The sequence below is a fragment of the Eriocheir sinensis genome, chromosome 9 (genome assembly GCF_024679095.1).
Source record: "Eriocheir sinensis breed Jianghai 21 chromosome 9, ASM2467909v1, whole genome shotgun sequence".
NCBI lineage: Eukaryota > Metazoa > Arthropoda > Malacostraca > Decapoda > Varunidae > Eriocheir > Eriocheir sinensis.
The window spans coordinates 1,556,661-1,567,300 of NC_066517.1; the positions used below are offsets into that span (position 1 = coordinate 1,556,661).

The window sequence follows — 10,640 nt, forward strand, 5'->3', positions numbered from 1 at the left end:
TTAAAGGTCCAATTCCACTTCTGATCGCCTTTCTGTTGTTTATGTAACTGAAGAAGGATTTCGGATTATTTTTACAGTTGGCTGCAATATTTTCTTCATATCTACGCTTTGCCTGACGCACAGAGAGAGAAATTAAAACACCTGAAAAATATATCCACGTACTTAAGAGGAGGAGGAGGAGGAGGAGGACCACCTTGGCAGCTGAGAGGGACGACTGAATGTTATCACGAGAGAGAGAGATTTACATAGATTTACATAGAAAATCAGACCACACAGACCCCATGGTCCAGACTTGGTGGTCTGTCCTTAAACCTAAGTGATTTTACATTAATCAGAAGACTCCAAAACGTTGCATTTCTACTCTAGTTGATATTAAGTTGAAGGAAGTGACGGTCGAGCTTATTTTTGAAGGAGTCAATCGTGTTACACTGGACCACTGATGATGGGAGCTTATTCCATTCTCGCACTACAACGTTGGTGAAGAAAAATTTGGTGCAGTCTGAATTTACTTGTCTACATCTGAGTTTTACGCCATTGTTCCTCGTGCGCAAAGTGTCATCGATCATAAACAATGTTGATCTGTCTGTAACGGGCTTGTCGGGGGGCGTTTAAAGGGTGTTGATTAAGACTTCAGCTTCCTTAAGGCGAATTATATTCGTAGCCATTATGTACAAGAAGCGACGGAGCGAGAGCGACTGTCGTTGTGTGTCAGTCGGACTCTCGTGAAGGAGTCGCGAGTTACAGGTTGGAAAATAATGGTTACAATTGGTCACGTATGTCAAGGTGACCTCCACGCACCATCGGAGTGCTAAGTATACAAAACTGAGACGGTAAACACTGACGGACGACATTCCTATAAGGTGGCGTGATCTATCTGTCGTGGGGTTTTTCCATTGACAATTGTATGCCTAATTCGTGGTGATATTAAATAATAATAATACATTGATATCCTACTATAACACTGCTCGGTCACCTACCAGTGATCGCGACCTCGCGATATATAAAAACGAAATAGCAGTCTAGGTACCACGAACATACATAGAGGGAGTTTGTCAAGCAGACTGCCTATGATACAATTATATTAAAACACTGGCTATGTAAGAACAGATGTGGAATTATAATAAAAATAGGGAGAGGGAAACCACAACGTGTGTGACATGAAACATAAGAAACCTCTCAAAAGATAAATAGAAGGACACATGTATAAGAAGCTATCAACTGGCATAGTTACAGACAATGAAACGTTGATCTAGCTCCTAAAAAAAAAATACAGTAGTGAAACACAGTACAATGTTAAGTATAGGAGCAGCCAGGTTTCTGTCCCCTGACTTGCCTGAGAAAAGGAAAAACTACCTTGCCAGTGGCCTCCCTGCATCCAGTCGCCGTGTCTGCACAACCAAATAATCGTGCAGGACAGAGTTTCTCCTAATAAGGTAGCACATGACGACGAGACTGACGAACATCAGAAACATTGGTACAAAAATCCAGTGTACAGGTAGTGGAGATGCAAATAATCAGGCAGCGTTTCCTCCAGGGTTTCCGCAAACTCTGTTTTGTTCGCGAAAGACAATGAATTAAGGGAATTAGTCACATACGAGATGCTGGAGAAATGAATGTCATCGAGAGACCGTAGAGGAAACACTCGATGGGAAATATTGGCCGTGAAAACCAGACGAATCCGGGACGGGTACGTTGTTATGTTAGTGGAGCGGATATAGCATGCTTCCGCTATGGCATAGTGACCAGTAACCCGTTGATAAGTGGTACCCTCCGGGCAGATGACCGATACATAGAAGGACTGAGGGAAATAAAAATAATGCAGACCCTGAAAGTTCTTATGGAAAACAGGCGTTGGTGTTAGCTGCTTGTAAGGGCACAGGGAAAGAGCGTCAGACGCGTTCACGCGGGTGAGGGCGATCTCGCATACCCCTCCCCGAACTGGAAGGAAGGCAAAGAGAGACGCAGAGCAATAGAATTGCCCGAAGACCGTCTCCTTGCAATACTGCAAGAGTGAGTAGCTACCCGTTGAATACAGAGCGAAATCCTTCGCGATTAGAACAAGAGACGGGGACGTGTCCAGGGCCAACACACTGTCCTTTGCCGAAAAAGGGAACGGGACAATTTCGTGTGCCTCAAACACGTCCGCCGTCTGAAAGGGAACATGAATGATTATGGCATCAGGGGTGAGGCTGGACTCAATCAAGGGGTAAAAATATTGACTCATGTCCGGGGTGAATAAAGGCGTCAGGCTATAATTTTGATACCCGATCTGGACAGTCGTTCTCAAATCGTGTAGAGGGAACAAGGCAGGTGTGACTCTACCGTGCGCTGCATCAACCATGTTGCTAATAACCTGCTGATTAGCCGTTGCGACGGAGGTAATGACGTTTTCCAATACATGCAAGGCCTGATCTAGGAGGAGAAACTGATTCACCTGGTCGATCTGTTTGACAACTATGTTGATAACCTCTACCATCTTATTTGTCTGCTCTAGCAGTACCGCAATGTTAGTATGCAATTGCGCAAGTTTTCTACAATTGGCGTTGATCACCCTGCGATTTCGGGCAGCAAAGGAAAGTACATGAGCGTAGTGGTCCCGCAAATCGCGAACGTCCTCGTCGGTAGCCGTACCGAAAAGGAACTTTGAGGCGGACCCCACGATGTTGAGCAACCCCCTCTTTACCCGAGAGTGAACTGAGTGAAAACTATAATCCATGTTTACCTCATCAACTTTTCCCCGTAAGAACAGAATCCTATCCTCCAGTAGTTGAAAAAGAGTCAGAGAGTTGGTACTAGAAGGAGCCTTTGATTCCCTAGTCTTGGTAGCCCGGATGGCGTCTGCCATGCCGAGTAGTTTTTCTGAGACTATCCTGATTGTGTCCGTGGTGTTGGTCAAGGAAGTATATGGATATTTTACGAGGAGCACATCTTCTATGAGGAAGACCTCTCCTATGTGTGCCGTGAGGGCACCAGGCTTCAGATGGATGGGTGTTGTTTTGACATCATTTCAACCTTCGTAGCTTTTAACGTACACCTAACTTCTGAGTGTATCTTGGAAAACATATGCATCTGCTGTTGTGCGTACCTATCAATGTTGTAGAGAGGTTGCTGTGGGGTTGTAAGGAGGTCGTACGGAAGACGTTTCTCCACCCCATACAAGATGTAGTAGGGAGACTTCCCCGTAGAGTCGTTTACCGACGTATTTATGGAAGCGGCTATATGCGATAGCCAATCCTCCCAATTATCGTGGAGATCGTTCACGATAGGCCTGAGGACCTGTAAGATTTTCCTATTAGCCCTCTCCGCCAACCCATTAGCAGCTGGGTGGTAAGCTGTGATGAAGGATTGCGTGATGTTAAACTGAGCGCATATTTCGCTCAATACTGAGTTCCTAAACTCGGTGCCATTGTCACTCAGAAGAATTCGAGGAGACGAATGTGGACACAACACGTGAGTCACGAGGGCATGGGCCACGCGTGTGGCTGTCTTGTCCTTGAGAGGCGCTAGAACTAGAAACCTAGAGAACTGGTCGACGCACACCAATAAGTAGCGCGAGCCATGATGGCTCTGGGGGAGCTGTAGTAAGTCTATATTAACAACATCCCATGGCGCCTCTGGTACTGGGTATTGCAACATAGGTGCTGGCCCTTTGACGGACCCCTTGTGCTTAGCACAAACGACGCAATGTGCGACATGTTTTTCTACATCAACCCGTAATGTGGGCCAGTAGAATTTTCGTCTGGTGACAGATAGCGTCTTGTCTCTTCCTGGGTGACCCGCAATGGGTGTGTTATGGACCAGCTTAAGCGTCACGGGGACGTATATGTCTGGGATGACCAGTTGGTCTATAGGTACCGGTTTGGTTGGCCATGACCTACAAAGGAGGTTGTCCTCTGATAGGAAGAATTGTGAAAAGGGAACTGGCAAGTCAGGAAGGTTTGATTCGTCTCCCGACTCGAGGGCGTAAATTAACCTCTTCCACACAGGGTGGTCACGCTGAGCAGTGTGCAGCTCAGGTGAAGTGAAGTTGTGGATGACCTCTGGGGAGGTAATCGCGCCTATCGGAACATTCCGTGATAAGGCATCTGCGACCACATTTGTTTTCCCGGTGATGTATTTTATCTCCGGATTGTATGCTTGGATCGTTAAGAACCATCTTGCCAGACGACCGTGTAGGTTTTTTCCCTTGAAAAGATCAGTTATGGCCGCGTGGTCCGTAAACACCACAACTTTGTACCCCATCACAATGTCACGAAAATGCTTCAGAGCCCATACAATGGCAAGAGCCTCTAGGTGGGTAACAGAATAGTTCTTTTCCGGAGCTGTAAGTACTCGACTGGCGAACGCTATCACATGCTTTTTGCCGGACGCAGTTGCTTATAGCTGGTGTGCTCGAGGCTTGTAGATGGCGCCTTGTGAGTTGCACGTAGGTGGCGACTTGTGAGATGCTTGTAGCTGGCGCCTTGTGAGTTGCACGGAGGTGGCGACTTGTGAGATGCTTGTAGCTGGCGCCTTGTGAGTTGCACGTAGGTGGCGACTTGGGAGATGCTTGTAGCTGGCGCCTTGTGAGTTGCACGTAGGTGGCGACTTGGGAGATGCTTGTAGCTGGCGCCTTGTGCGTTGCCGCGGACGGCAGGTGCGGTGCCGCGGACGGCAGGTGCGTTGACTCCTTCTTCCCTTGTACGCCTGTCCCCGGAGTTTGTTGGCGAGTTCTCGTGGCTTGGAGGAGAACGAGGTAGCGAAGGCACAGGCGCGGGGTGACCGCTGCCAACCAAATGTAACGGGCTTGTCGGGGGGCGTTTAAAGGGTGTTGATTAAGACTTCAGCTTCCTTAAGGCGAATTATATTCGTAGCCTTTATGTACAAGAAGCGACGGAGCGAGAGCGACTGTCGTTGTGTGTCAGTCGGACTCTCGTGAAGGAGTCGCGAGTTACAGGTTGGAAAATAATTGTTACAATTGGTCACGTATGTCAAGGTGACCTCCACGCACCATCGGAGTGCTAAGTTTACAAAACTGAGACGGTAAACACTGACGGACGACATTCCTATAAGGTGGCGTGATCTATCTGTCGTGGGGTTTTTCCATTGACAATTGTATGCCTAATTCGTGGTGATATTAAATAATAATAATACATTGATATCCTACTATAACATGTCTACATTCGTGAAACCATTAAGTATTTTAAAACATTCGATCAATTTTCCTCGGAGGCGACGTTTCTCAAGAGAGACCATGTTAAGGGTAGAAAGCCTTTCTTCGTAGGATTTGTTGCGCAAGGAAGGGATAATTTTCGTTGCCCGACGCTGAACACCTTCTAATTTAGCAATATCCTTTGCATGGTGGGGAGACCAAAACTGTACCGCATATTCCAAGTGGGGTCTGACTAAACTGTTTCTTTTAATGAAGCCCAACATTCTGTTCGCTTTATTTGCTGCATCGATGCATTGCTGTGAGAATTTGAGGTTTGACGCGATTTTGACCCCCAAGTCCTTGACGCATTGAACGCTTTTGAGTTTAACGCCGCGCATTTCGTAATCAAACTTCTTATTCCTCGTTCCAACTTGAAGGACCTGGCACTTGTCTACGTTAAAGGGCATCTCCCATCTATCCGACCAAGCTGAAATTTTGTGCAAATCCTCTTGGAGGCTTTGCCTGTCTTCGTCAGTGAGAACCGAGTTACCAATCTTTGTGTCGTCTGCAAATTTACTAATGCGGTTATTGAGTCCAACATCCACGTCGTTGATGTAAATAATGAAGAGCACTGGACCAAGAACCGAGCCCTGAGGGACGCCACTGGTGACCGGCGCCCACTCTGAGTTAAATCCGTCAATCACTACTCTTTGTTGTCTGTTGCTCAACCAATTCGCGATCCATTGGTTTACCTGACCGTCAATACCTATTTGCTTTAATTTGTAAAGTAATTTATGATGCGGGACTTTATCAAACGCTTTCTGGAAATCAAGATAGACTACGTCCAGTGATTTGGTTACGTCATAAACAGTGAAGAGGTCGTTATAAAAGGTTAATAGATTTGATAGGCAGGATCTTTTGTTTCGGAAGCCATGTTGTGAGTCCCCAATTAATGAGTGGCTTTCAAGGTAACTCACAATTTTGTCTCTAATTATGCCCTCAAGTTGCTTACCTACAACCGAAGTTAGACTAATGGGCCTATAATTACCTGGTACTTTTGTGTCTCCTTTCTTAAAAATCGGTGTCACGTTAGCCTTTTTCCAATCTGAAGGGACAATGCCTTGTCGCAAGGACATATTGAATACGGTTGTGAGGGAGGAGAGTATTTCGCTCTTTGTTTCTTTCAGCAGAGTTGGATATACTTTATCAGGTCCAGGACTTTTATTTGTTTTAAGTGATTTGAGGGCTTTAAGGACTTCATCGGGTTTTATTTCAAAGTTAGACAATGCATGCTCGGGATTTACATTAGTACTGGTGTTGGTGGTGGTGGTGGGAGGACTGTTATTATTAAACACCGAGGAAAAGTAATTATTTAATAGGTTTGCAACGTGTTGGCTGTCAGTCACTAGTGCACCGTCGCTGTTTGTTAAAGGTCCAATTCCACTTCTGATCGCCTTTCTGTTGTTTATGTAACTGAAGAAGGATTTCGGATTATTTTTACAGTTGGCTGCAATATTTTCTTCATATCTACGCTTTGCCTGATGCACTAATCTTTTTACTCGTCGCCTTGCATCATTGTAAAGTCTAATGTTTTCTGGCGTGCTTTGGTATTTCTTTAACCTGTAAGACAATTTTCTCTACTTGAATTAGTTTTTAATTTCGCTATTAAACCACGGTGGACTTTATTAGTGTTAATTCGCTTCTCGCACAAGGGTACAAATGTGTCCTGCTGAGTGAGTAAGTGATTTTTAAAGTTTAGCCAGGCGTCCTCTGCATTGCCATCATCTGATAGTTGCATATCTATTAGTTTTCGTCGGATTTCTACGAAGTTGGCTCTTTTGAAATTGGGCACCTTAACTTTATTTTCAGTCACCGATGTTTGAGCTCTAATGTCAACGCGCACTAGTTTATGATCGCAGGAACCGAGGTGTTCTCCTACCGTGACATTACTGACTAGGTTATCTTGGGTCGCTATAACAAGGTCAAGTATGTTATTTTGTCGAGTTGGTTCAGAAACCATTTGGCTTAGATAATTTTCCTCTAGAAATTCGATCATTCTATGGGACTCACCTTCTGTACCCGACAGTGTCGCCCAGTCGATATGGGGGAGGTTAAAGTCTCCTAGTATCAGTGAGTCGCTGTTATTAAGTGACTGCCTTAAGACGCTGTACATTTCAAGATCGCCATCAAGTGATTGCCCCGGAGGCCTGTAAGTGACAGATATATTTAAATTGACTTTTGCAATGTTTACTCGCACGCACAAATGTTCAACGTTACTGTGTCTTGGTGTTTTGTCAGTAGGTTGCAAGTAGCTTTTGACAAAAAGGGCGACACCACCCCCTCTACGGTTTACACGATCATTGTTGAAGAATCTGTAGCCATCTATGTTGTATTCGGAACTTAAATCAATATTAGTGGTGTCAATAAATGTTTCGGTTATAGCAATTACGTCAAAGTTTTCTGTCAAAGCAAGACATCGCAGTTCATCAAACTTGTTTCTTAGGCTACGCTAAAATGTCCACCTCTTCGACGAGGATGGGATTCGAACCCACGCACGGAGACCGTATTGGATTAGCAGTCCAACGCCTTAACCACTCGGCCACCTCGTCATGAGAGAGAGAGAGAGAGAGAGAGAGAGAGAGAGAATATAATTTATTTCCATTAATACAAAGGTTATTCTTTACATGTGTCTCGCCAGGCACTATAATACAGATTAGGATGATATCACAGAAGTTAAATAAATGCTGTAAAGTTATCTACGCATGTGAGTGGATGTTGAGCGGTGTTGAAACAGATAGAGCAAAAGTGATGAAAATTCAGTGGATATCAAGCTCATGAGAACATTAAACTTAAGTAAAATGACATTAAAAATATTAAGACAATGAAAATATAAAGTAAAATGGACTAAAAACAAATGAAAGAATTATAGTAGCAAAATACTGAAGTCTAGTACAGCGGAAATGTGATAAAGTTTAACTAGGTAAGGAAACAATATACAGTGTTCAGCAATAAACTAAAATAATAAAATCTACAAGAGACAAAAGGGTAAAGCAGTAAAATAATGAAATATAACAAGGCATGTCATTGTCGAGAATAAAATTAGGTAGAGCATTGAACTTGAGAAGCGTGGAAGATTCATGGCTGAAATTGTTGGACTAATAGATGTTTTGTTAGACGCGTTTTGAGAGAGAGAGAGAGAGAATCGTATATACTGTCTAGGTGATACAGTTTAGGAGGTTGATAACGTACACACACACACACACACACACACACACACACACACACACACACACACACACACACACACACACACACACACACACACACCTCGTTGCATCCTTATAAAATTAAACTCACTCATCTCAGTCACTTCACTCTGGAATGTAATAATTTCTCTCCTCCTCCTCCTCCTCCTCCTCTTTATCTTCCTCCTCTTCCTCCTCCTCTTAAGTACGTGGATATATTTTTCAGGTGTTTTAATTTCTCTCTCTCTCTCTCTCTCTCTCTCTCTCTCTCTCTCTCTCTCTCTCTCTCTCTCTCTCTCTCTCTCTGTCTCTGTCTCTACTGTTTTATAATTTTTTTCTTTCTCTCCCTAACAACATTTTTCCTCCTTGCTTATACCTTTCCTCCAAGTTCTCCCTCCCTACCTCTCCCTTAACCACATTTTTCCCTCCCTTCCTCCCTCCCTCTTTCTCTCTCTCCCTCCCTCCTTCCCTCCACGCACTTTTCTCTCTCCCTCTCCCTCTTTCTCCAAATAAATGTTTAAAAAGATGTACCATTTTGAGGCTGTCACAAACACACTCCTTCTTCTTCTACTTATTTTTCTTCTTCTTTCTCCTCCTCCTCCTCCTCCTCCTTCTCCTTCTCCCTCCTCCTCCTCCTCCTCCTCCTCCTTCTCCTCCTCCTCCTCCTCCTCTTCCTCCTCCTCCTGCTCTCCTCCTCGTCTCATATTATCACCATTTTCTTCCGAGTGAATTTCCTTTATTTTCTTTTTCATATTTTTCATTTTATTCTCTCTCTCTCTCTCTCTCTCTCTCTCTCTCTCTCTCTCTCTCTCTCTCTCTCTCTCTCTCTCTCTCTCTCTCTCTCACCTTTGATCATTTTTCTCTCCGTCCAAATCACATTTTCTCAATCTCCTTATCCCTCCTTTCCTCCTCCTCCTCTCTTTCCTCCACCGATCTTTCTCTCCTCGCTATCTCCTTATCTCCTTTCCCTTCTTATCCCTCCTCCTCCTCCTCCTCCTCCTCCTCTTCATCCCTCCTTCACGGTTTCTCATCCGTTTCAGATCCTCCTCCTCCTCCTCCGCCTCCTCCTCCATTCCATTCCATTCTCTTTTTTATATAATATTCTTTCATCTCCCTTTTTATCTCCTTTCTTCTCCCTTCTTATCTCTTCTTCCTTCCTTCTCCTCCTTCTCTTTATTCCTCTTTCTTGGTCTCATTTTTTTCTTAACCTTTTCCTTTCTTCTTTTCTCCTCTATTCTATTCCATTTTTTTTCTTCATATATTTCCTCGTCTCCTTTCATTATCTTTCTTTTCCGTTTTCACCTTCCCTTCCTTCCTTACACGTCTTCGATATCTGTTTCTTCTTTATCTTTCCATTTCTTTCTTCCTGTTTCTATTTCCTTATTTATTCTTCCTCTCCTCTCTCCTTTCCCTTCATTCCATTCCATTCTTTCATTTTCACATAATTATCTTTCATCTCCATTCTCTATCCTCCATCCTCCTTGCCTCACATGCCTTTCCTATCTATTACTTTATCTTTCATTCCTACTTTTCTGCTTGTTACTGGTTTAATCTTTTCCTTCATTCAAAATTTATTCCTACTTTCTTGCCTGTTCTTTTTATTCTTTTCCTTGTTTTATCTTTTCTTTTATTCTTCCTGTCCCTGTTCCACTTCCTGCCTGTTCCTTCTTTTATCTCTTCTTTCTATCTTCCTTTCTTTATATGTATTCCACTTTTCTTCCTAGTATATTTTTCTATGTTATTTATTTATACCTTTTCCTTCTATCTATTATTTCTTCCTATTCCGCTATTTTCACTATTCTTCATAATTTCCTACTTCACTATTTACTTTTTTCTTCTTTCATTCCTTCTATGACAATTTCTACTTTTCCTCTTACTTTTCTTTCTTATTTCTCTCTTTTATCGTTTTCCTTTCAGTCTTCCACTTTTATTCCTCTATCTGTTATTTTCTTTTATCTTTCCCTTCATTCTTTCGTTTATTCACTTCTATCTTTTCTTTCTATCTATTCTTTTATTCTTTCTCTCCCTTATTTCCACTTATTCCTCCTTCTTACTCATCAACATCAAATCAATCCAAGCAACTCTATATGAATGTATGTATGTATGTATGTATGTATGTATGTATGTATGTATGACGGCTCTCCATGCCTTCAATAGCACCCTTAATCTTCCTTCCTCGGCGTGCAGGGAGAGAATTAGAAGGGGGAATAACGTGGGTCGAAAGGAAGGGAGATCATGATTGGGTAGTACATGAGAAGGGTGGA

General features: G+C 43.3%; 1 non-coding gene across 1 annotated transcript; it reads right to left on the reverse strand.

The window, feature by feature from the left end:
* Positions 1–7,658: 7,658 nt before the first annotated feature.
* On the reverse strand, positions 7,659–7,740 carry Trnas-gcu (transfer RNA serine (anticodon GCU)). The gene has a single exon. It is a non-coding gene; the product is annotated as a tRNA-Ser (tRNA).
* Positions 7,741–10,640: the final 2,900 nt, after the last annotated feature.